Source organism: Elephas maximus, chromosome 9 (genome assembly GCF_024166365.1).
Source record: "Elephas maximus indicus isolate mEleMax1 chromosome 9, mEleMax1 primary haplotype, whole genome shotgun sequence".
NCBI lineage: Eukaryota > Metazoa > Chordata > Mammalia > Proboscidea > Elephantidae > Elephas > Elephas maximus.
Window position 1 is genome coordinate 37,133,276 of NC_064827.1, and position 25,107 is coordinate 37,158,382.

The following is a 25,107-nucleotide window of genomic DNA, read 5'->3' on the forward strand; positions in this document are numbered from 1 at the left end:
ATTCCTTCTTAGAGCATCTTCTCCCCCTGCTCCCACCACCATCACCTCTGCCTCTCTTGAGTAAGCATAGGACCACTACTCCCATCTTCCTGGATACAGCTGGTTGGAGCAAGGGTAGCTATCACACCAGCTGGCTAAGAAGATCTATCCTGGGAATTTAAAATCAGGGTCCAACATTTTTGGGGCATTAACCATGAGAAGTAATGGAAACCAGGCCTGGTTAAGCCCTCTTTGGACCATGTGTAGTGGAGTTGAGAAATCTGGAGGGGGGTGGGAGAAGAAAAGGATCAAGGAGGAGGGGGAGGAAGAAGGAGAAAGAGGGGGCCACAAACATACAGAGGAAAAAAACATAAAAGCCCAAATGGCCACAGGGAGAGAAAGACAAGAGAAAAAGAGTGAGAATGGGGAAGGTGGGGGGTGGGGAGTGGTTCTAGGAACTGGTTCCAGTTCTTCTTGAAGCCTAGCTGTGTTTCCTGTCCTTGGGATCCATGAGTTTTCCTAAATTAGTCAAATTAATCTCTTTAGTTCAACTAATTTGAGTGGGTTCTATTTCTTTCCAAGAATCCATAACTATGACAGCATTTGTTACTCCTACAATGTGCCATCTTTAATATCACATCGTAGATACCACATTGAAGCAACGCTGCCCAACAGAGCTTTCTGTGACAATGCAAGTGTTCTGTATTTTTATTGTTCATTATAGTAGCCACTAGCCAGGTGTGACTATTGAGCATTTGAGATGTGGCTAGTGTGATTGAGGAGCTGAATTTTTTCATTTTATTTAATTTTAATTAATTTAAATTTAAATAGCCATATATGGCTAGTGGTTACCATATTGGACACGGCAACTTTGAAGCTTTCAGTGCTTTCTTCCATTATCTCATTCGACCCTCACAAAAATCTGATGAAGCTTGTGGTAGACGTTATGGATTGAATTGCATACCCCAGAAATATGTGTTGTAAATCCTAATCCCTCCCCTATACCTGTGATTATAATCCCATATGGGAATGGGTTTCTTTGTTTTGTTGCTGAGGTAGTATTAGTGTAGGGTATGTCTTAAATCAATCTCTTTGGAGATATCAAAAAAAAAAAAAAGCAGATTGAGCAAGCAATGAAGCAAGCCAAGCAAGCAAAGCTGGGGGAAGATCGATGTCATGCCACTTGATCACTGAGGAACAGCAGCTGAAAAGAGACAACGGCCTTCCCGCAGAGACAAGAGGGAAAGAAACCCTTCCCCTGGAGCCGGTGCCCTGAATTCAGACTTCTAGCTTCCTAAACCATGAGAAAAAACTTTCTGTTTGTTAAAGCCATCCACTTGTGGTATTTCTGTTATAGAAGCACTAGATAACTAAGACAGCAGACAAGAGTTATTATCCCTGGGTCTTCAAGAGATAAAATTACTTATCCGTCAAGGTCTCGTAGCTAGTAAGAGGCATAACTGGTATTGAGATCCGGTTTCTTTACTCCTACCAAATGCTCTCTCCACATGGCCTGATATTCTAAAATTGCTGATCTTTGATCTATCTTTCTTGTTGGATCATTAAGCCCCTTTACTCAGAGCTTCCCTCTACATATTCCCCAAAGACCACTAGTATATATTGGATGGAGGTGATGACTGTATCGTTGGCTTTGAAAAGAGAGGAGGTGACTGATCCACCCATGGGTCAAACAACAACAAAACGAGCCAAAAGCTGTGTCCACATTCTGAAAGGCCCACCATGTAATCTGTTAAAATGGAGCACAATACCACTGAACTGCTCTTCCCCTAGCTGGAAGGGGTTCTGCAATTTTGCCACTCAAACGTGGTTTGATGACACATTCACCTTTATGTTATCACAGCAAAAAAATGTACCTGAGACATCCTGGTTCCTTCTCAGACTCTACTCCTTTCTCGGAACTGCAGGTCATTCAGCTGAATGCCTCCTCCCTCCATTCCTGTGGCCACTGCCTCCTCACTTCCTCCCTCTTGCCCCCTCTCTTCCTGAGAGGTGTTCACTGAAATGCCATTATCTGTGAAGTTTTCTTTTTTTCCTCTTCACATGGTATTTAGCATACACATATCTACGGGGAGAAGCAGGTCATGTGACACTCTCTGCCCAAGACTGAATTCATACTCACAGGTACTTCAGAATATCACCTGCACAAACATCAACACACAAACAGTCCATCTCCCCTCCTCAAACTCTAGGGAAAGAAAGGGCTAACCCCAAAGACTTTGTATGAGAAGAGGCTTAAGAAAATCGGGGACATTAAAAGGATAAGAGATTGGAAAGATAAAGGAGATATTAAAAAAAAAAAAGGCAATATTCCCACTTTGACTCAAAAGCTTAATTGCTGAGAATAAAGCAGTAACAATCCAACAGTTACCCCTCCCCTCTCAAGCAAATGAGACTTGTTGTTATTCTGATAAAGAGATTACCATCAATTCACACTGTCCTCATAGACATCTTCTTTCAGAACAATTCTGCGGTTTGCCCACAGCCTGGAATAGACAAGCATGTGGAAAAGTTCTACCATAACAGTGCTCAGCTCTTGTAGATGCCATCAACAAGCCTCTCTGGCAGCTCTCTGGAGAGTATGTGAATTAAACAGACTAATCAGCAAATCTTCCTCATTGCAAAAGCCCTGCAGTAATTGATACTCATGGATATTTAAATAAATATAAAAGCCTTGTTTCAGGTTTGGAGGTTTTTCTTCTACAGACACTTAAATGACAGACTTCAAGATATCAATTTCTAGGACCGGATGGTGTGTATTCAAAACTTTAATCAGCTTAAAATCACCCTTTCTTTTTGCCCCAAGGAAACATTTATCTGAGGTAGAAATCATTTTAGGAGGGTTATTTCTCAACCAAGTCCCTTAATGTGCTGTTCATGTTGTTGTTGTTAGGTGCCGTGCAGCCAGTTCCAACTCATAGTGACCCTATTATGTACAACAGAAAGAAACACTGCCTGGTCCAGCAACATCCTTAAAATCATTGTTAGGTTTGAGCCCATTGTTGCAGCCACTGTGTCAATCCATCTCATTGAGAGTCTTCCTCTTTTTCACTGACCCTCTACTTTACCAAGCATGACGCCCTTCTCCAGGGACTGGTGTCTCCTGGTAACACGCCCATAGTACCTGACACAAATTCTAGCCATCCTTACTTCTAAGAAGAACGCTAGCTATACTTCTCCCAAGACAGATTTGTTCATTCTTCTAGCAGTCCGTGGCATATTCAATATTTTTCACCAATATCATAATTCAAAGATATCAATTCTTCTTAGGTCTTTGTTATTTATTGTCCAGCTTTCACATGTATACAAGGCGACCGAAAATACCATGGCTTGAGTCAGGCACATCTTAGTCCTCAAAGTGACATCTTTGCTTTTTAACACTTTAAAGGAGTCTTTTGTACCAGATTTGCCCAATGTAAGGTGTCACCTGATTTCTTGACTGCTGCTTCCACTGGTGATGTGGATCCAAGTAAAATGAAATTCTTGGCGACTTCAATATTTTCTCCATTTATCATGTTACTTATTGGTTTAGTTGTGAGGATTTTCCTTTTTCTTTATATTGAGGTGCAATCCATACTGAAGGCTGTGATCTTTGATCTTCATTAGTAAGTGTAGTAAGTGCTTCATTTTCTCTCCCAATTCTTTTTGGTATGGTGACTCTGTGTGTTCCTCCCATCTTCTTTTTATGTTTCCTGTGTAATTCAATATTTTGCCCACGTTGTTGTTGTTAGGTGCTGTCGAGTCGGTTCCGAGTCATAGCGACCCTATGCGCAACAGAACAGTTCTGAGTCATAGCGACCCTATGCGCAACAGAACAAAACACTGCTTTGTCCTGCGCCATTCTTAAAATCGTTGTTATCCTTCAGCTCATTGTTACAGCCACTGTATCAATTCACCTCTTTGAGCGTCTTCCTCTTTTCCACTGATCCTGTACTTTGCTAAGCATCATGTCCTTCTTCAGGGATTGATCCCTCCTGACAACATGTTCAAAGTATGTAAGACACAGTCCCACCCATCCTTCCTTCTAGGGAGCATTCTGGTTGTACTTCTTCCAAGACAGATTTGTTCGTTCTATTGGCAGTCCATGGTATATTCAATATTCTTCACTAACACCACAGTTCAAAGGCGTCAATTCTTCTTCTGTCTTCCTTATTCATTGTCCAGCTTTCACATGCATATGATGCAATTGAAAATACCATGGCTTGGGTCAGGTGCACCTTAGTCTTCAAGGTGGCATCTTTGCTTTTCAACACTTTAAAGAGGTCCTTTGCAGCAGATTTACCCAATGCAACGCATCTTTTGATTTCTTGACTGCTGCTTCCATGGCTGTAGATTGTGGATCCAAGTAAAATGAAATCCTTGACAACTTCAATCTTTTCTCCATTTATCATGATGTCGCTCATTGGTCCAGTTGTCAGGATTTTTGTTTTCTTTATGTTAAGGTGCAATCCATACTGAAGGCTGTGGTTTTTGATCTTCATTAGTAAGTGCTTCAAGTTCTCTTCACTTTCGGCAAGCAAGGCTGTGTCATCTGCATAATGCAGGTTGTTAGTGAGTCTTCCTCCAATCCTGATGCCCTGTTCTTCATACAGTCCAGCTTCTCAGATTATTCGCTCAGCACACAGATTGAATAGGTATGGTGAAACGATACAATCCTGACGCACACCTTTCCTGACTTTAAACCATTCAGTATCCCCTTGTTCTGTCTAAACAACTGCCTCTTGATCTATGTAAAGATTCCTCACGAGCACAATTAAGGGTTCTGGAATTCCCATTCTTTGAAATGTTATCCATAATTTGTTATGATCCACACAGTCAAATGCCTTTGCATAGTCAATAAAACACAAGTAAATATCCTTCTGGTATTCTCAGCTTTCAGCCAGGATCCATCTGACATCAGCAATGATATCCCTGGTTCCATGTCCTCTTCTGAAAGCAGCCTGAATTTCTGGAAGTTCCCTGTCGATACAGTGCTGCAGCCGTTTTTGAATGATCTTCAGCAAAATTTTGCTTGTGTGTGATACTGATGATATGGTTCTATAACTTCTGCATTCGGTTGGATCACTTTTCTCGGGAATAGGCACAAATACAGATCTCTTCCAGTCAGTTGGCCAGGAAGCTGTCTTCCATATTTCTTGGCATAGATGAGTGAGCACCTCCAGCACTGCATCTGTTTGTTGAAACATCTCAATCGATATCCCATCAATTCCTGGAGCCTTGTTTTTCACCAATGCCATCAGAGCAGACTGGACTTCTTCCTTCAGTACCATCGGTTCCTGATCATATGCTACCTCTTGAAATTGTTGAACATCGACTAATTCTTTTTGGTATAATGACTCTGTGTATTCCTTCCATCTTCTTTTGATGCTTCCTGTGTCGTTTAATACTTTCCCTATAGAATCCTTCATTATTGCTACTCAAGGCTTGAATTTTCTCTTCAGTTCTTTCAGCTTGAGAAACGCCAGTCATGTTCTTCCCTTTTGGTTTTCCATCTCCAGCTCTTTGCACATGTCATTATAATAGTTTACTTTGTCTTCTCAAGAGGCCCTTTGAAATCTTCTGTTCAGTTCTTTTACTTCATCAATTCTTCCTTTTGCTTTAGCTGCTCAACGTTCGTGAGGAAGTTTCAGAGTCTCCTCTGACATCCGTCTTGGTCTTTTCTTTCTTTCCTGTCTTTTCAATGACCTCTTGCTTTCTTCATGTATGATATCCTTGATGTCATTCCACAACTTGTCTGGTCTTCAGTCACTAGCATTTAATGGGTCAAATCTATTCTTGAGATGGTCTCTAAAATCAGTTGGGATATGCTGAAGGTCATATTTTGGCCCTCATGGACTTGCTCTGATTTTCTTCAGCTTCAGCTTGAACTTGCTTAGGAGCAATTGATGGTCTGTTCCATAGTCAGCCCCTGGCCTTTTTCTCACTGATGACATTGAGCTTTTCACTGTTTCCTTTCAGAGATGTAGTCATTTTGATTCCTGTGTGTTCCATCTGGTGAGGTCCATGTGTATAGTCGCCGTTTATGTTGATGAAAGAAGGTATTTGCAGTGAAGAAGTTGTTGGTCTTGCAAAATTCTATCATTCGATCTCTGGCATTGTTTCTATCACCAAGGCCATATTTTCCAACTGCTGATCCTTTTTTGTTTCCAACTTTCGCATTCGAATTGCCAGTAATTATCAATGCATCTTGATTGCATGTTCAATCAATTTCAGACCACAGCAGCTGATAAAAATCTTCTATTTCTTCGTCTTTGGCCCTAGTGGTTGGTGTGTTAATTTGAGTAATAGTTGTATTAACTGGTCTTCCTTGTAGACATATGGATATTGTCCTATCACTGACGGTGTATTACTTCAGGATCGATCTTGAAATGTTCTTTTTGAGTATGAATGAAACACCATTCCTCTTCGAGTTGTCATCTCCAGCATAGTAGACTATATGATTGTCTGATTCAAAATGACCCATACCAGATCGTAGAACCCTCCAATATTGCAACTTGAGGCTTGATTTTTTTCTTTAGTTCTTTCAGCTTGAGTAATGCCCAGTACATTCTTCCCTTTTGGCTTTCTAACTGTAGGTCTCTGCACACTTCATCATCACTTGTTACTTTGTCTTCTCAAGCTGCCCTTTGGAATCTTCTGTTCAGCTCTTTTACTTCATCATTCCTTCCATTTGCTTTAACTACTCTATGTTCAAAACCAAGTTTCAGAGCCTCTCTGACATCCATTTTAGTCTTTCTTTTATCCTATCTTTTTAACAACCTTTTGCTTTCTTCATCCAAGATGTCCTTGACAGCATCCCACAACTCCTCTGATCTTTGGTCATTAGTGTTCAATGCGTCAAATCTATTCTTGAGATGGTCTCTAAATTCAGGTGGGATATACTCAAGGTTGTCGGTTGCTTCTCATGAACTTTTTAAAATTTTCTTCAGCATCAACTTGAATTTGCATAGGAGCAAGTCATGGTCTGGTCCGCAGTCAGCCCTTGGCCTAGTTCTGACTGATGATATTGAGCTTTTCTACTGTCTCTTTCCAAACATAGTCAATTTGATTCCCATGTATTCCATCCACCTATGTCCATATGTATAGTCGTTGTTTTTGTTGTTGAAAAATGGTACTTCCAATGAATTAGTTGTTGATCTTGCAAAATTCTAACATGAGATCTTCAGCATCATTTTTATCATCAAGGCCATATTTTCCAACTACCGATCCTTCTTCTTTGTTTCCGACTTTCACATTCCAATCACCAGTAGTTATCAATGCACCTTGATTTTATGTTTGATCAATTTCAGACTACAGAAGTTGGTAAAAATCGTCACTTTCTTCATCTTTGGTCTTAGTGTTTGGTGAGAAAAGCTGAGTAACAATCTTGTTACCTAGTCTTCCTTATAGGTGTATGGATATTATCCTATCATTGACATTGTTGTACTTCAGGATAGATCTTGAAATGTTCTTTTTGATGAAGAATACGACACCATTCCTCTTCAATTTGTCATTCCCAGCATAGGAGACCATATGATCTTCCAATTTAAAATGGCGAGTTCCATCCTAGCTCACTAATGCCTAGGATATTGATCTTCAAGCATTCCATTTCATTTTTGACAAGTTCCAGTTTTCCTAGAGTCATACTTCAAACATTCCACATTGTGATAATTAATGGATGTGTTCAGCTGTTTCATCTCAATTGTAGTTGTGCCACATTAGCAAATGAAGGTCCCACAAACTTTACTCCAACCACGTCATTAAGGTTGACTCTACTTTGAGGAGGCAGCTCTTCCCCCGTTGTAGTTTGAGTACCTTCCAACCTGAGTGGCTCATCTTCCAGTATTATATCAGATAATATTCTGCTGCTATCCATATGGTTTTCACTGGCCAATTTTTTTAGAAGTAGATCGCAGGTTCTTCTTCCTAGTCTGACTTAGTCTGGAAGCTCTGCTGAAACCTGTCCACCGTGGGTGACCTTGCTGGTATTTGAAATACCAGTGGCATTGCTTCCAGCATGACAGCAACAGACAAGCCACCATAGTATGACAAACTGACAGATGAGTGGTGGGTGCTGTTCATGGCCACCACTTATTAAACTCTACTACGTGCCAGTCCCTTGACATATATTATTAACATTTCTAATTCTCACCAACACGTTGCACGGTGGATGTTTTTATGACAATTTTATATAAAAGACATTGAGACTCAACTAGAGTAAATAATTTGCTTAAATTAAGAAAGTTAGTTGATAATAAGGCTAAATTTTAGTCAGATCTCTGACACTAAAGCATATATGATTTTTTCACTAAAGTTGTTTTAAAATCTTGTGACCATCCTTAACGTTTTCAAAGCTCCTTCACATATATATTTCAAAGCTTTTTACAACAAAACTATAAAGGAAGCTAAAACAGGTGGCATTGCTATCCCCATTTTACAGATGATAAAACAGAAACTCTTGTCTCCTAATGCTTGGTCCACTCTTGTTAGTCATTCCGATGTGCTCAAACACGAGGATGTCTCTTCTGGTCAAACTTTTTGGTCTAGAATGACGTTCTATTGAGAGGAGTTGGGCTGATGTTTAAATGTAATGGCAATCCAGGGTGGGTAATAACAAATTCATGATGTCATTGAATGATTGAACAAAGAGGTACCTGCCTGAGTCTTTATCCAAGTGTATAATGGAGCAGGTACCTAAGACAGTTTTGAAATGAAAAAAGGAACAGTAAATTCACCTGGCCTTACTTTCCAACTCAGTGCCCCATCAAGACACCTGCTCATAACTTGTACTGTGGGCTTATTAAATGGTTAGAGCAGTGCTTCTCAAACTTTAACACAGAAAGCTTGTTAAAATGCAGATTATAATCCAGTTGGTCTGAGTTGGGGCCTGAGAGCCTGCTCCAAGGTGATGCTGAATCTGCTGGTCCATGGTTGATGCTTTGATTAACAAGGCCTACCCTAACTAACCCTAACAGTTTGAACCCTCCAGGCGCTCCTTGGAAGCTCTATGGGGCAGTTCTACTCTGTTCTCTAGGGTCACTATGAGTCGGAATCGACTCGACGGCACTGGGTACTGGGACTGGAACCCTAACTAAGGGAGCTTGTTAAAGAAATGCAGACTCTTGGCCCTAACTCTAGACCTACTGGATCTGAATCTACATTTTCACAAACTCTCAAGAGTTGTATATGCTTTGAGAAGCACTGGGGTGGAGAGCTGCCTGGCTGGAAGTGTAAAGGGATGAATAAATAAACGTCCATTTGTTGTTTTCTGGACAGTTTGCTTTATAAACTGTCTTCAGTTGAGTATGTGTGTTTTTGATAAAAAGAATGAGAAGAGACTCAGTATTTGAAATGTAATTGCTTTGATACACATTGACAACGACCCAGTCTTTTGATCTGTATTGATGTAGACACCATAATACCCAGCACCTAGGAGGTCCCCAGTGAATATCCTTCTATAAATTCCAGATGGAGCATGGCCACTGCTACTGCTGCTGCAGCCTCACACAGGACAGCTTCTTCGGCTGAATAAAATGCAGCACTAGCAACAACACAGTGATTTTTCTCCATCCTTGCCCAGCCTCCAGAAAGAAAAAAACAAGTCATGAGTTTTGCCCATTGAACAGCAACTATAAGGAAATCCAGTGTAATGAATAGCGCCCACTACAATGCTGCTTGTTAATAAATATTTGAAGCTAATCACTCATTCAATCAATAAATATTTACTAAAGGCCTTTTATGTGCCAGACACGGGGCTAGGCCCTGGGGACACGAGCTAACTAAAATGTGGTCCCTGTCTTTGAAGAGCCTACAATTTGGTATCCAATTTTGAGCTTTGCTTTTCAAGCTACAAAGTTAAACTCACCAGCATGAACACCAACGTGATTCCTTCAGAGTATTACTCAGGCAGGAAACATGTCAGAGGATGAAAAAGACCATAAAGAGTGAGGCTTTATGGAAAGAGAAAAACGGAAATCCAAATAAACAGCATAAAATTGACAGGCGTTCAATGTGTTCTACATATTTCCTGCTTAATAGATCAATTACAGCAATAAAACATGTGCACTATAAAAATACACAGAGAGAATGTGGCTGTGCTGCAAGGGAATGTTGATGAGGTAACTAAGCAACACTGGCAAGGAAAGTTCTTATTTTTCTTTTCCTATTGATGTCTTCTGCCTCATTAGTTGAAAATATCAGAGTCTTTGCCAGGGATGAGGAAGAAATGAAACAACTCTCCCGCTCATTCCTGAGACATCCATCTCCTTTAGCCGTAACCACCTCTAAGAAAGGCTGGTGATACAGAAAGGCAGATATCAATATGTCATCTGTGACATGAAGGACCCTCCTTGGCAGGATCATCTGGCAGGACAGACCACTCCAGGAAAGTCTTATCAATATTGAAATTCCAGGGTTAAAAGTACAAGTAAATATTCCAAAAAATGAAAATATCTTACGGAATCTCACACACTGCAGCGTCAGTCACAGCAGATCAATGCACAGGTGTCCGCAGCAGTGACCCGCATGATTCACCATTTCACTGACTCAGAGATAGCACCCTTCAGAAGAGGACAGTCAGCAGTGGGAAAGGAAAGAATGGGATTTATCTGGGGTGGTTTAATATTCCACATAAGAAGCCCTGGTGGCACAATGGTTGAATGCTCAGCTGCTAACTGAAAGGTTGATGGTTCGAACCCACCCAGTGGCTCTGCAGGAAAAAGACCTGGCGATCTGCTTCTGTAAAGATTACAGCCACGAAAACCCTATGGAGCAGTTCTACTCTATCATATGGGATCACTGTGAATTGGAATTAAGCCCAAGGTACCGAACAATAACAATACACCACGTACTCATAGTCTAATAAAGACAGACCTCTTTTTTTTTTTTTTTTTTTTCTTTAATGTTCTCTTGAATAAGGGAGACCTTCTGGAGGCCCATAGAGACTGGCTTGGATTCCCAACAACAAAGAACATGGCAAATCCTCAGTCAAAATTTGGGAATATAGGGTTGATCCAATATTACTACAGTTTAAAGAAAAAAAATAATAGAAGGAAAATTTTATAAGATAAAAGCTCAGTTGGCTCATGGAATCTTTATGAAAGACAATGTAAATGCTTTTATTGACTGTTTTAAAGGGGAAAAAAAGAAAATAATTCTCCAAGTCAGTAACCATTTGCTATATTATTTCCAGGTATTTGGACCAGCTAGAAAATATTCATTTTTGTGGTAAAAAAAAAGGGCATGTGATTTGAGAACAAAAATATCTAAGGCAGGTGAGGGTAGGGGAATGGGGCATGGGGACAAGACTAGAGATAGAGCTAATATAACAGCTGAAATAAAGAATTGAGGTAGGTCAAAAATATACATAATTTTACTTTTTAAAGCTCAGGTGCGTACCAGCTGACGTGATGTCACTTAAAGTCTCCATCCAATAGTAGAATAATGGTCATTGTCAATTGCCATTTCTTTCTATTCTCTTTGGGTTGCGGTATACCAATCCTTTCCTGGAAAAGTCTCATTACTCTCATCCTTGCTTTAAAAGAAAAAAAAGTTCAAATTTAAGGAAGTTGGTTCCTGTAAATGCCAGCAGAATCATTTACTCTTAGCCTCTCTAAGCGAATTTGAGTCTCAGGGTCTGGAAAACTTTTATCCTTGGTCCTGTGGGAACTCATGTATGACATCTGGAATCATTCCAAAAGATCTTTGAAGGGGGATAGAGAACACAAAATGGGCTAAAAGACTGGAAATTAGAAAATACTGTTCTAATTTTCAAAGGGTACTATTTTAAACTTCGAAGTGGGTTGGGTAATATTGACACCAATTCCAGGCAAGATTTAGAGGCAATATAGCACAGTGGCTAAGAGCACATCCTCTACAGCGTTGCTGTGAGAATTCAAGATGGTGTATGTAAACTTCTTGGCACATAGTAGCTACTGAATAATGTGGAAGCTGCTGTCATCATCTTCATTATTTCAATCATATTGTGATACAACTTTTACTGGAGAGTCAGATTCCTGAGACCAAACAACCACCCAGAATCTATCTTAGGAAGCTTAGAATTCTATTCAATCTAATTATGTAACAGCAGTGCCAACCACTAACATTTAGTGAGTACTTACTATTCATCCTAACAACCCTATGAGATAGGTATTATTATTATCACCCTTTTGGGTTTGTTTGTTTTTTAGGTGCCACCGAGTCCCTTCTGATTCATAGTGACCCTATGTACAACAGAACGAAACACTGCCTAGTCCTGCACCATTCTCACAATCGTTGCTATGCTTGAGCCCATGGTGTCAACTCATCTCAGTGAGGGTCTTCCTCTCTTTTGTGACCCATTTTACAATTTAAAAAACCCTGAGATACAGAGAGATTAAAATTTGTCCCAGGTCAAAGAACCAGTAAGTAGCCAAGGTGACTCCAAAACTCTTAACCACTGCTTAATGCTGCCTCTTTAGATATGTGGGTGGCTTAATTCACAAAATAGAAGAACATTTATGGGACATCTAGGGAGGTCCTGGGAAGTAGAGGCAGAAACATAGACCTAGCCCTATGTACATCATCATGTGCTACTCCAGTAGACATACTTTTTGAGCCTTTGTGGTCTGGAGTCGGAAGACCTACATTCAAGTTCTTCCAATGACTCCAATGGACTATGGACAAGATGCCTTTATGAGTCTCAACTTTATGTTCTATAAAGATAACAGTGCTTACCTTTCGAGGTTATTGTAAGAATTAAGAGATATTACCTGTGAATGCACTTCCTAAATGGAAAACCATTATATGGTTATTGACACAGTGACTAACAACAAAAGGAACTACAACATTTTTTTCTTTTTTTTTAAAGTACAGCTTTTTTCTCTTTTTTTATTGTACATTAGATGAAGGTTTACAGAACTAGTTTCTCATTAAACAGTTAATACACATATTGTTTTATAACATTGGTTAACAACCCCTTGACATGTTAACACTTTCCCTTCTCGAACTCGGGTTCCCTTTTACCAGCTTTCCTGTTCCCTCCTGCCTTCTAGTCCTTGACCCTGGGCTCGGGTGCACCTTTAGTCTCCTTTTGGTTTATGGGCCTAAGAACTATAACTTTTGATGTGACTGCAAGACATATGAGTACAGGCAGTCCCCAGGTTATGAATGTCCAACTTATGAACAATTTGTACTTAAGAATGGGCTGCCGTAAAGCCTATGTCATAGATTGAATTATGTCCCCCCAAAAATGTGTGTATCAATTTGGCTGGGCCATGATTCCTGGCACTGTGTTGTTTTCCTATATGTTGTAAATCCTGCCTATATGATGTTAATGAGGGTGGGAGACAGTTGTGTTAGTGAGGCAGGACTCAATCTACAAGGATTGTGTCTTGAGATAATCTGTGGAAATATAAAAGAAAGAAGCGAGCAGAGACATGGGGACCTCATACCACCAAGAAAGCAGTGCTGGGAGCAGAGAGTGTCCTTTGGACCCGGGGTCCCTGCCCAGAGAAGATCCTAGTCCGGAGGAAGACTGATGAGAAGGCTAACAGAGAGAGAAAGTCTTCCCCTGGAGGTGTCATCCTGAATTTGGACTTTTAGCCTAATTCACTGTGAAGAAATAAATTTCTCTTTGTTAAAGCCATCCACTTGTGGTGTCTCTGTTATAGCAGCACTAGATGACTAAGACAGCCTATATATTAAAAAAAAAAATTTTTTTTTTGTGCTTTAAATGAAAGTTTAGAGAGCAAATTAGTTTCTCATTAAACAATTGATACACATACTGTTTTGTGACGGTGGTTGCCAACCCACTGACTTGTCAACATTCCCATTCTCAACCTTGGGTTCCCCATTTCCATTCATCCAGCTTTCCTGGCCCCTCCTGCCTTCTCGTCCTTGCCCCTGGGTTGGCGTGCCCATTTAGTCTTGTATTCATGGTTAAGCTACATGTATTATTGTTTGTTTTATAGACCTGTCTAAGTAAGCCTCAGGAGCAACTGCAGTACTGAGTTAAAAGGGAGTCCAGGGCTATACTCTTGGGGTTTATATTAAAAATTTGAGTTAAATACAATGGTTCATAATAACGAACACATTGTGACGCTCACAAAAACACTGCACAGATTGGGAGTGTTTCTTAAGTGTTTTATATGCACAGGAAGGTAAAATATATGGTATATACTAAGACAACTATTTGACTAATTGATGCTAAGTAAGAACCATATGTACCTGTTCCAACTTACCTACAAATTCAACTTAAAGACAGACTTAGGAACGGATTGTGTTCTTAACCTGAGGGGCTGCCTGTAATGGAAAATGATTTAGTTCAATGCAAATATGTGTTTATGAGTAAGATATGGGTGGTGGGTGGGGTAATGTAAACTCTGCGTAGGAGAGGAAGAAATAAAATGCTTCCTCTTGCTCAATTTGGGAATTTGGGTGGACTGCTAACTCTTAGGTAAAAGGAAATAATATTTAATCCAAGTAATTTGATAATGAGTCAATATTCCTCAACAGTTATAACCCACTTATATTAATATGGTGAAGGTGTGCCGGTATTTAGGGCATGCAATAAAATCTAGTGCAACATGACTTACCATCTCATGAATTTGGATATGCCAGGGCAAATTATACCCACCATGCCCTCCCACTAATCCCGTAAGAACTTTTCAGAATGGAGTACAAAAATTATCTCATGCCAAAATTTTAAATTCTCTACCTTTAACACAACATGTAAAGGTTATACCTCAGTTATAATCTCTGTATTCTCATAATAGGAATAACTTCCTGAACAGTGGGGTGGTAAGAGAATGAATGGGATGCTGAAGGATTAAGGCTGCATCCCTATAAACTCTCTAGAGACAAAAGACAACCATCTACTTGGGAGCCGTTCAATGTGCCTAGGTGAAAGCAGGTAGACAAAGCTGATAATCTGAGATAAAATGGAGACAAACAAAGATGCTATCCCATCAGCCCCCAACTTCCTGGACATGCCCGTAACAATTGAAAATGAGGTTTGAAATAAAATTGAATGGAACAGGCCCATCTAGCTAACAGACTTAGAGCAACATCCTTCAGCCTACTTTGTACAAGCAATAAAGCTGATATCTTAGCTTTTGTTGCTTTTTTGTTGTTGTTGTTTGTTTGTTTTAATCAACTTCTTCAGAAGCCAGGTAGAGAAGATTATTTGCTTATTGGGGGCCTTCTCGGAGACCCCAACATTGGGTTGTATAGGCTGGCTTGCCTGTGCAAAATCTAGATTTTTTTTTTTTTTTTTTTTTTAGTAGAGACTCATTGTGACACCTATTCAAGGAAAACCCTGTTTAGAGAGAGATCTTAATTATCTATAGAAGGTCTATGTCTACACACCAGGAATTCACAAGAGCATGACCCAGTCACAGGGAACATGTGTCCCAGTTACTGCCTAGCTGTAGATACAGAGTGAGGATACTCAGAACACAGTGTCCCCCTTATCTGTGAGGTATTTCTAAATACTTCAAAACAGTCAGTGAGCATTAGGCTTTATCATCCCCTGCTCCTGGTGGTGCAGTGGTTAAGTGCTCAACTGCTAACCAGAAGGTGGGCAGTTCGAACCTACCAGCTGCTCCACGGGAAAAAGACGTGGCAGTCTGCTTCCACCAAGATTACAGGTTTGGAAACCCTATGGGGCAGTTATATTCTGTCCTCTAGAGCTGATATGAGTCAGAAACGACTTGACAGCAATGGATTGAGCTCCTGGAAGTGGCTACTGCCCAGGAACATGCTATTGGCCATATACTCCATGGGAAAATCTAAAAACTTTCCATCCTCTCGGATAAAGCTTTCCTCTTGCCTAGCCTCAAGTCCCTTAAACTTAACTTCAAACCCTGCTAAGATAAGGAAGAGAGGAAGAAGAAAAAGATGGCTAATCACCACTGTTCTGTGACTTTTGTATCTTGTACATGCTCTCAAGTATATAACTCATGATAGGATATATTTCTGTGCTCACATGTCTGTCCCCTCCATCAGTCTGCGAGGGCTGGGACTGGGCCCTAGGCTTCATTGTGGCACTGTACCTAACCCAGAATCTGGCACAGACAGGAACTTAGGAAGTTTTTGTGATCAAAATGTGTATCTAAATTACTGCTAACCAAATACTGCACAGATAAACAGCTCTTTCTCCAGCTGAGAAGGCCATGCTCCTGTAATCATGACCAGACAGAACTGACAAAAGAAACCTTTTCAGAAAACAGATACTTTATACAAAGAACAATAGTGGCAACTGGACATGCTGTTAAAACCCTGTGCCATCGTTACCCAGGACAATCTGAACAGTTCACACGTTCATTGTCTAGCATTCAACGAGAAGCCAGCTCCTTTGGAAGCCTGCCCAGCCTTCAAAGAATGTTGGAGAACTCATGGTAGGTCTTTGTAAAGATTGTAGGGCTCCAAAGACCTCTACCTGTGTGCTTTGTTTAAAAAGTTAAGTTAAAAAAAATATGTATACCTCAAATGAAAAATAATGGGGAAGAGAGGAGGTAAATCAGCTTGAGGATTTTTTTCTTTCTAATATAAGAAGAAAATACATTTCCTTATTAGTGCAAACTCTACTTCTCAGACTTCGTGGCCATTTCCAAGCTTCTGTTTCTGCTGCATTTGCCCTCTTTACCTCTGTAACACTGGGATGCTGCAGCAGGTTTCCTGGGCCCTAAATGGTCTCTATCCTGCACCATACCATGAAATTCATTTTCCTCATGTTTCAACAGTGAACATGTTCACTGCTAACCGAAAGGTTGGAGGTTCGAGTCCACCCAGAGGTAGGTACATTGGAAGAAAGGCCTGGCAATGTACTTCCAAAAAAACAGTCATTGAAAACCCTGTGAAGCACAGTTCTACTCTGATACACATAGGGTTTTCATGGGTCGGAACTGACTCCATGGCAACCGGTCACGATCCTGCTGCCCACGTCTCCGTGCATGCTGGGGCAGTGCGGGTGGTGAGCAAGGCCACTGCCGATAAGATTTTATAGCAGGAAGAACTCTCTAAAATCACGTAATTCAAGGCAATCTCTCCATTTATTAAAAAGGAAACCAAAAACAAAGAAACCTCATACCCAGGAGAGTGAGGTAGATTTTTAAAGGCCCACCAGTTAGGACAGACCTGGAGTTGAAAGCAAAGCCTCACCCCTAGTGTCAGTGTTCCCTCCACTAGGCAATGGATCTCTTCAGTGTGTAAGCCCAACGTGTGACCCCCTGTACGAACTGCCCTTTGCTTTCAATATGTCAGTGCATATATATATATATACACATATATATTATCAAATATATATTATATATAACGGCCCCTGGTGGAGCAATGGTTAAGCACTTAACTCCTAACCAAAAGGTTGGCAGTTCAAACCCTCCCTGTGGCTCTGAGGGAAAAAGACCTGGCGATCTGCTCCAATAAAGATCACAGCCTACAAAATTGTATAGGGCAGTTAGTTCTACTCTGTCACATGAGGTTGCTATGAGTCAAAGTGGACTTGACAGCACCTAACAACAACAACATATTGTGCATGCTTGTATATTTTCCCTGGTGATTTTTAAGCAATAACTAAAAGCCCATTGCCATCGAGTTGATTCTGACTCATAGCGGCCCTATAGGACAGAGTAGAACTGCCCCATAAGGTTTCCAAGGAGCAGCTAGTGGATTCGAACTGCCCACATTTGGCTAACAGCCAAGTTCTTAACCACTGTGCCGCCAGCGCTCCTTTTTAAGCAATAGAACTTTTTTCGCAACAGAACCTCCCCCTTTTTTTTTTAATTCTTAGTCGGGGGCCCAAATATATAAAAAATAGATAAAAATCCTCTTTGCCATGGTTGAATCAGAGAGAGGGACTCCCACTCTCAGTCTAATCTTTCCCAACAGCCACCTAAACACTTCTCAGAAGCTGCATGTTTGAAAGCAACTGTTTTATCAGTCAGACAACTCACCAGTCCTGTAGTGCCTATTGGTGACTAAATCTATGTTTCTCCTCTTTCTTCTGTCTGCCATAATCCTTCACCTTTAAGGATGGACAGTTATCACTTCCTCCAAGTGGCCTCTCCTGCCCATGCTCTTAGGAAGCCACCCTTGCCTCGCTTTTGCTCCAAAGCTCTGAATTTGTAACCTTCCTTTGCACCAAACCAGTTCAAATCATTCATTATTCTCAAGCATCACCCTCAACCTCTGGCCCATATATTCTCAGGGCCCACGCACCGCTCCGTCAGCCACTGCAGGTCCATCAAAGCAGACTTCAAATACGAACGACCTCTTTGGCGAAGGTCCCTCCATTCCTTCACCTCTTCCCCGACCCTTCCATAGTCCAGCTTTGTTTCTGCTCATTCTTCTCTCACTCATTTTGAACACTTGCTTCTCAACAAATATTTATGGGCTTGACCTGCTATTATGGATTTCTAGAATCCTCCCCCAGCACCACCTCCCATGCTCTTTTCTTCAGCACTGGGGTCTCTGGTAGAAGGTGGGTGGCTGCTCAAGAGGAAAAATACCACCCCCACTCACCCTGAACCAGCTAGCTGCCTGCTGACTGCTATCAAGTTCCCCGGGACTCCTCACTTCTGTGAGTTCCCAGGGTACTCACAGAAGTGACAGAAAGATCAAGATCAATTGGGGTCCTTATTTAAAGTGTAGACTCTACCTTTACCCTCAAATATATTGACTGTGATACATCTTAATGTTCAAGAGCTCCCTGAGCCAGAGAGTCTGAGAAGCTAGGCCCAGCATATCCAGTTTACAGGCCAAAAGTCATTTCCTGAGGAGAATGGCCAGGATTGAAATGGGGTCATGTAAAGTGCAGAATTTCCAGCAGTAAGAATGACAGAAAAGTTCTTGGGCAGAAGGCCTAACCTGAATCATGTTGGAGATAGAGGGTGCACCCCCTTCCCCTGACTGGTCTACCAATTACACCGATGAAGAGGCTGGCTCAATTAACCATTCCCTGTGTTCTGTGTCTTTTGGACCCTGTATTGCATAGACTGGTGGTGAAGTAAATGGGGTCTGGGATCAGATTGCCTGAGTTTGACTCTTACATCTACCATTTACATAGCTGCAGCTCTCAAGCTTAACTTTAGTTTCTAAATCCATAAAACGAAGATCTTAAATTTATCTACCTCACAGTGTTGTTATGAGGGTTAAATAATATTATCCAAATAAAGCATCTGCCACTGTGCACAGGCACAAGGTAAGTTTGAAATAAGCATTACCTTTTCAATTCTTAGTCTCTGGGCGGCTCAAATGGTTTGTGTCCAACTGCTAACCTAAAGGTTGGCAGTTTGAAACCACCCAGCAGAGCCATGGAAGAAAGCCCTGGCGATCTGCTTCCATAATGATTACAGCCAAGAAAACCCTGTGGTGCAGTTCTACTCTGGCAGACATGGTGGCACTTCTCTAGCCACTAAGCAGACGAAGGGGCTAATATTTCATAACGTCAGGAGCATGGTTTGGGAGGCTGCTGCAGGGAGGACATGGAGAAGCTGGCCAGAAGACTTGTGTTGGTTTTTGACATTTACGCCTATTGTTTTGTGCCAGGAACTAGAGCTTTCTCAAAGCAGTGCCAGAAAAAATCATCCTGAGTCAAAGGGTACTTTTTTAATACCAAATATCTTAATTCTAATTTTCTTATGTAACCACAATGCATAGCCTCGCCAAGAATGTTAAAAATAGAAGACAACCAAAATTAAAGAGAAAATGTTCTCAAACCAACTTGCATGGAAAGTTACCTCACAAAAGCATGATGGGGTGTACATTTTTTTCATTCATTTAAGGGCATTTTTGTTTTTCCTATTTTATTCTTTGGGCAGTTTTATTTGTTTTCCCCGCACTATTCTTTAATGTTACCCAAGACTAGACTACTGCTCTTAAAAACAATAAAAACTGTAGAGGAAAAAAAAAAAAAAGCTTTCCAATGTCTCCCAAGGCTCCAGGAGCTCTTGCCTGGAGAAGCGTGCTGCAGCTCAGCCAAGCAGAGGAAAACAACTGCCGCCTCAGGCCCTGGGCTGAGCCAAATCCCTGTGGTGAAGACTCGCTTTATTTTTGGTCCAAGCACAGAGTCCAGGAAGCCACATCGCTGACTTCTTTTTCATTTAAGATTCTACATTCATCAATATGTCTTGAAGAGAAAGCCTCCAATGGAGGTTTCCTCTATTTCTTCCAAGAAAGAAGAGGATAAACAGAAACGGTCACCGTTCCTAGGAAAATAGCATCTGCTAGTAAGAGACCAAAACAGGTGTTGGGTAATATCGCTTTCTTTAGTCTCTTTAAACTGGATTTTACTCTAGAAAGAGAGAAAAAAAGAAAGAAAAGCAACTCCACGAGTTTAAGCTGTTTGATTTTATATAGGTGCCAGATAACAAATTCCTTTTGGAAGAAGGTGGTGTAGGATTCTATAAAAACTCTAACCATAAATATTTCCTCCACCTACTTTGGTTAGTAATAAAAAAAAAAAAAATCTATATTAAAGGCTTAAGTCAGCTGAAGACTGAAAAATATAAATTTCCACAAAGACAAGTAAGACTTTCATATTAAAAAGAAGAAAAACTGCTAAAAGCCACTTTTGCACATCTCCAATGCAGATCTTTATATAACTGACCAAGATATTATCTATTTTGCAAATATTTATCTTTTAAATTACAAAATCGCTATTCCCAGACTCTAGAAATTTTCAGTGATTACACAGTGAGCTGGTCCTCAATTACTCTCCCCTATTTTGCCCTAACTCTGCTTGGTTTTTAGAAAAAAAAAAAAAAAAAGACAAAAACTGACAGACCAGGGCAGTATGGCCAAGGAGCCCTGATTTATTTCAGCTTTGAAAGGCCACTGCACTCAGCTTCTCATTTCTGCAGGGAATGCAATCCACATGACTGAGCTCGCTGTCCTGAATAAAGTACACGTTTTTCTCATCTGGTAATCTTGTGAAATGTGAGTACAACCTGCCCAGGAGTCTGAGTGAGGCAAGAGGGGAAGGCAGGGTCAAGCTGGGACACCTAGTCACTTAGCGTTGAGGCACTGGGTTTGCACAGACAAGGAAACAAGGCCCCAACCTTCAAGGGTATCCAGTAAGGAGCAGCTTTCCAAGCTGGCATCACAAGCAGAGATGGAGATGCTGCCCTACAAAGCTAAGTTCCCAGACTAACTCACATCAAAGAGGGCCACATGGCCTATGGGGGCAACACAACCAAAAAGAAAACCAAACCCACTGCCGCTGAGTCGATTCCGACTCATAGCAACCCTATAGGACAGAGTAGAACTGCCCGATAGAGTTTCCAAGGAGCGCCTGGCGGATTCGAACTACCAACCTCTTGGTTAGCAGCCATAGCACTTAACTGCTATGCCACCAGGGTTTCCTGGGGGCAACACAGCAACACAGGGACCCAGAAGGTGGAAAGTGGGGGCGACCTCCAGAGAATCTCCATCCACGGGAACTCTAGCCACAAACAGGAAAAGTCAATGCTGGACCCCATCAAGGCACTCTCTCAGCATCATCAGAGGTCATGCACTCTCCCTACCTCCACACCCACCCCATCACCCCTGATGACAAGAGGAAGGAGAAGAAGGCAAGTTGGTATTCATTTGGGAAGTTGCCAAGATTTCTAAACTGCTAAGCTTTGAACTGGAGTATCTGACCTGTTGGCAGCCATAGACACTTGGAACATCAATTATTTTATTTTTAATTGTCTAGGGTTAGGATGTGTTTAATTTTATAAGGGTACCTCAAATTGTCTGGGAAGGACATAAAATAATTCTGATAATAATTTAGAGTTCCTCCAACCATAACTGCCCTGATAACACTAAGAGGGCCTTTTTAAGTAAAGTACTTTCTGTCTGTGATGAGGAAATAAATGCATACCTTATTCTTTCCTGTATTACCAGACGCTCCCGAGGACTGAGGATTCTTTAGAAAAAATGATTCAAGTGGAGTTTCCCTAGCCCTCGTTTGCCCAACCATCTATTACTGGTCATCACTCTCACCAAGGCTGACTACTGAATAAACCTTATCCAAGCCAGCAAACAAGTAAAGACAATGGAATTTTTCAGTGGTACTACCCAGGTCAGCATGCCCTAGACTAGTTACCATGATGACGGAGATGGCGTGTACCTGCTGGTTAGAACATTTGTATCATTTCTGTTACAAGACACTATTTCCTGTTCTGGGAAGTTTTGGAGGGGCAAGAAAAAGGAAGACAGGAAGGGAAGCGATATTTGTGACAAAATCTGGCAAAGGTTCTTTAAGAATGTACAACCTCTTCCTCTCAGACAGTAGCAAATAGTCCCATAAAATGAACTTTTGAAATCTAGAGTGAAGCATTTGAAAAGATTTATATATATAGTGTGTGTGTGTATAATTTTAAAATATGATACTCTTTCCTCAGCAAACCCATCTTTAACAAGCTGTCAAAAGACAAATTTAGAAGTCTATTGTGTTAGGCAGTCTTCTAAGATGGCCCCCAAAGACTTTGGCCTCCTGGTATCCATGCCCTTGTATAATCCCCCTCTGCTTGAGTGAGGGCTGGACCTAGTAACTTCTAACAAATGGCATATGACAAAATGGATGGGGTATCACTTCTGAAGTTAGGTTATGAAAGACAGTCTTGGTCACATGCACTCTCACTTGCTTACTTTGATGAAGCCAGTCACTATTCTGAGAGCTACTGTGTGTAGAGGCACACATGAGAAGGAACAGGGGATGGCTCTGACCAACAGCTAGCCAGGAATGAAGGCCCTCAGGTCAACAACCCACAAGGAACTAAATCCTGTCAACAACCACTGAGTGAGTTGAATCTTAAGATGAGTACAGCCCCAGCCAACACCATGATTACAACCTCATGAGAGACCTTGACCTGGAGAACCCATCTAAGCTGTGCTCCAAATCCTGACCCAAAGAAACTGTGAGATAATAAATGTTGTTTTCAAGCCACTAAGTTGTGGGGTGCTTTGTTATGTAGCAATAGATAAATTATACAGCTATTTAAGCATCATTGTTCATAATTGCACACACAAAAGTGCATTAAATAGTTCCATCAAGAGTTGCACAGCCATACAAGAAACACCGGGCAGACCTCAAAATGCAATGAGGTCGAGACATCTGCATTGACTGGTTGCCTCTGCTTCTACTTTGCTCCTCTGCATTCTATTCCCATACAGAAGCCAGAACTTACTTTGAAAATAAAAGTGAAAACAGGTTCCCTCTCTATCCTCTTGTTCTGCTTTCTTTTTCTTCAGGGCTCCATCTGATGTTATTGTATCTTTTTATTTATTGCTTGTTTTGTCTTCCCCCCAAGAATGTAAACTATAAGGGAGCAAGGACTTTGTTTTGTTTACTGTTGTAATGCAGTACCTGTAACAATGTCAGGCACATGGCAAGTAGTAAATAAATAGTTATTGAGTGAATTCATGTATAAAGAAATAAATGTCAAACTGAACTGAAGTCCCCCAGATCCTCCTTCAGTTCCAAACGTATGTAAATGCTGGATAAAATATAATCATTCTTTTTAATACAGGCCAGACATGACGAGGAAGTTCAAAGCCAAAGGAGTAGGCATGAGGTTTAATGCTGCAATCACTCAGGTCAGCTGAATCTGGATCCAGCTACTGAGGAGCCTAGGGCTGTGATTTTAATGCCCAGGTGAGAACAAATGATATGGCCCCAGGACCATGCAAGGTAGGAAACTGGAACCAAGACAATTACATAATGCCATGATTCTTGAAAACCTCCCTCTACAGGAAGATAGGACTAAAGCCCTAGTAGTGCAGGAAAAAGGCAAGGAAGTCTCTATTCTACCCCTGTTTCAGTCAAAAAAAAAGGCATCTTATGAAAAAGATGTGCCATGCACAAATGTGTGGCCCATATTTATGTTTTTTATATGGTGCAAGAATCCCAAGCTGATAAATCTCCATATACAGGCAGCCAGGACAAGCAAACACAAATTATTCTGTAGAAATATTTTCATAACTGAAGGACTCACAAGACCCTCTTTAGAATAAACAATTCCTGAAGAACAAGCCAGAAAAGACCAAACTAGCCCGAGGTAGAGGCCATGGACACAACAAACAGAAAAATTGCCACTCCAAGAACTTACAGAAGTAGAGCAATCTGATTAGGTCTATAAACTAATTGTGGTTAAAATCACTTTAAAAAAAAAAAAACAGAGGAAATAGAAACTATAATGAAAGAAGAAGCCTCTATGAAAAAAGAAAGGTCAGATTCGAAAAAAGAACTCAATAAAATTCCTGAAAATGAAAAACACAATATTGAGGAAAGTTGCATATTAGATGCAACTAATAAGAGAATTAGTATCATGGAAGGTGGATCTGAAGAAGTTACTCAGAATGTAGCACAGAGAAAAAAAGATGGAAAAATGTGAAAGAAAGTTTATAAGACATGGAGAGTAGATTGAGAAAATAAAACACGTGTATAATTGGAGTACCAGGAGGAAGGATTAGGAGATTTTGAGAAGGCAATATTGAAATGATAATGGCTGAGAATTTAATAGAATTAAAGAAATATAAGTCCTCTTGATCCAAAAAATTATAAGTTCCAAGCAAGCACCTAGACACACCATGATAAACTGCAAAAAAGCAGAGCCAAACAGAAAGTCATAAAAGCAACTAAAGACAAAAAGACAGATTACCGACCCAATAATAGGAATCAGGTATTGAGGACAGAAGAAAGCGGCATGACACATTCAAAATGGTGAATGAAAGTAACTGTCAAACTAAAACTCTATACCTCGCTAAATTACTGCTCAAAAATGAGGGTGAAATAAACACATATTCATTAAAAAAACTAACAGAACTTCCAATCACAGACCCTCCCTGAAAGAAGTACTAAGCATATATTTCAATATGAAGTAAATTAAATTGAGAAAAAAAAAGTGCACAAAGAAAATAATAAACATGTTAGTAAATTTATAAATGTCCCTACTTTTTTTTTTTTTTTTTAAGTAAAAAAAAAATTAATGGGGGCTAAAAACAAGATGGGCCTAAAATATTAGAAAACAATAATATGGAAGGAGGACTAATGTAAAGTAATCTAAGGTTGTTGTATTGTTTGAGAGAAGAACAGCTATTTTGAATAATTCAGAACTTTTAAAAAGTTAAGCATGCATACTATAGTTTTAGGAGCTATGAAATGGGTGA

The 25,107-nt window shown here is 40.5% G+C and overlaps 1 protein-coding gene across 1 annotated transcript in view; it reads right to left on the minus strand.

Annotated features, from left to right (window-relative positions):
- Positions 1-25,107, minus strand: part of MOB3B (MOB kinase activator 3B) — a 227,605-nt gene that overhangs the window by 149,364 nt on the left and 53,134 nt on the right. The gene's annotated exons all lie outside the window — the stretch shown is intronic.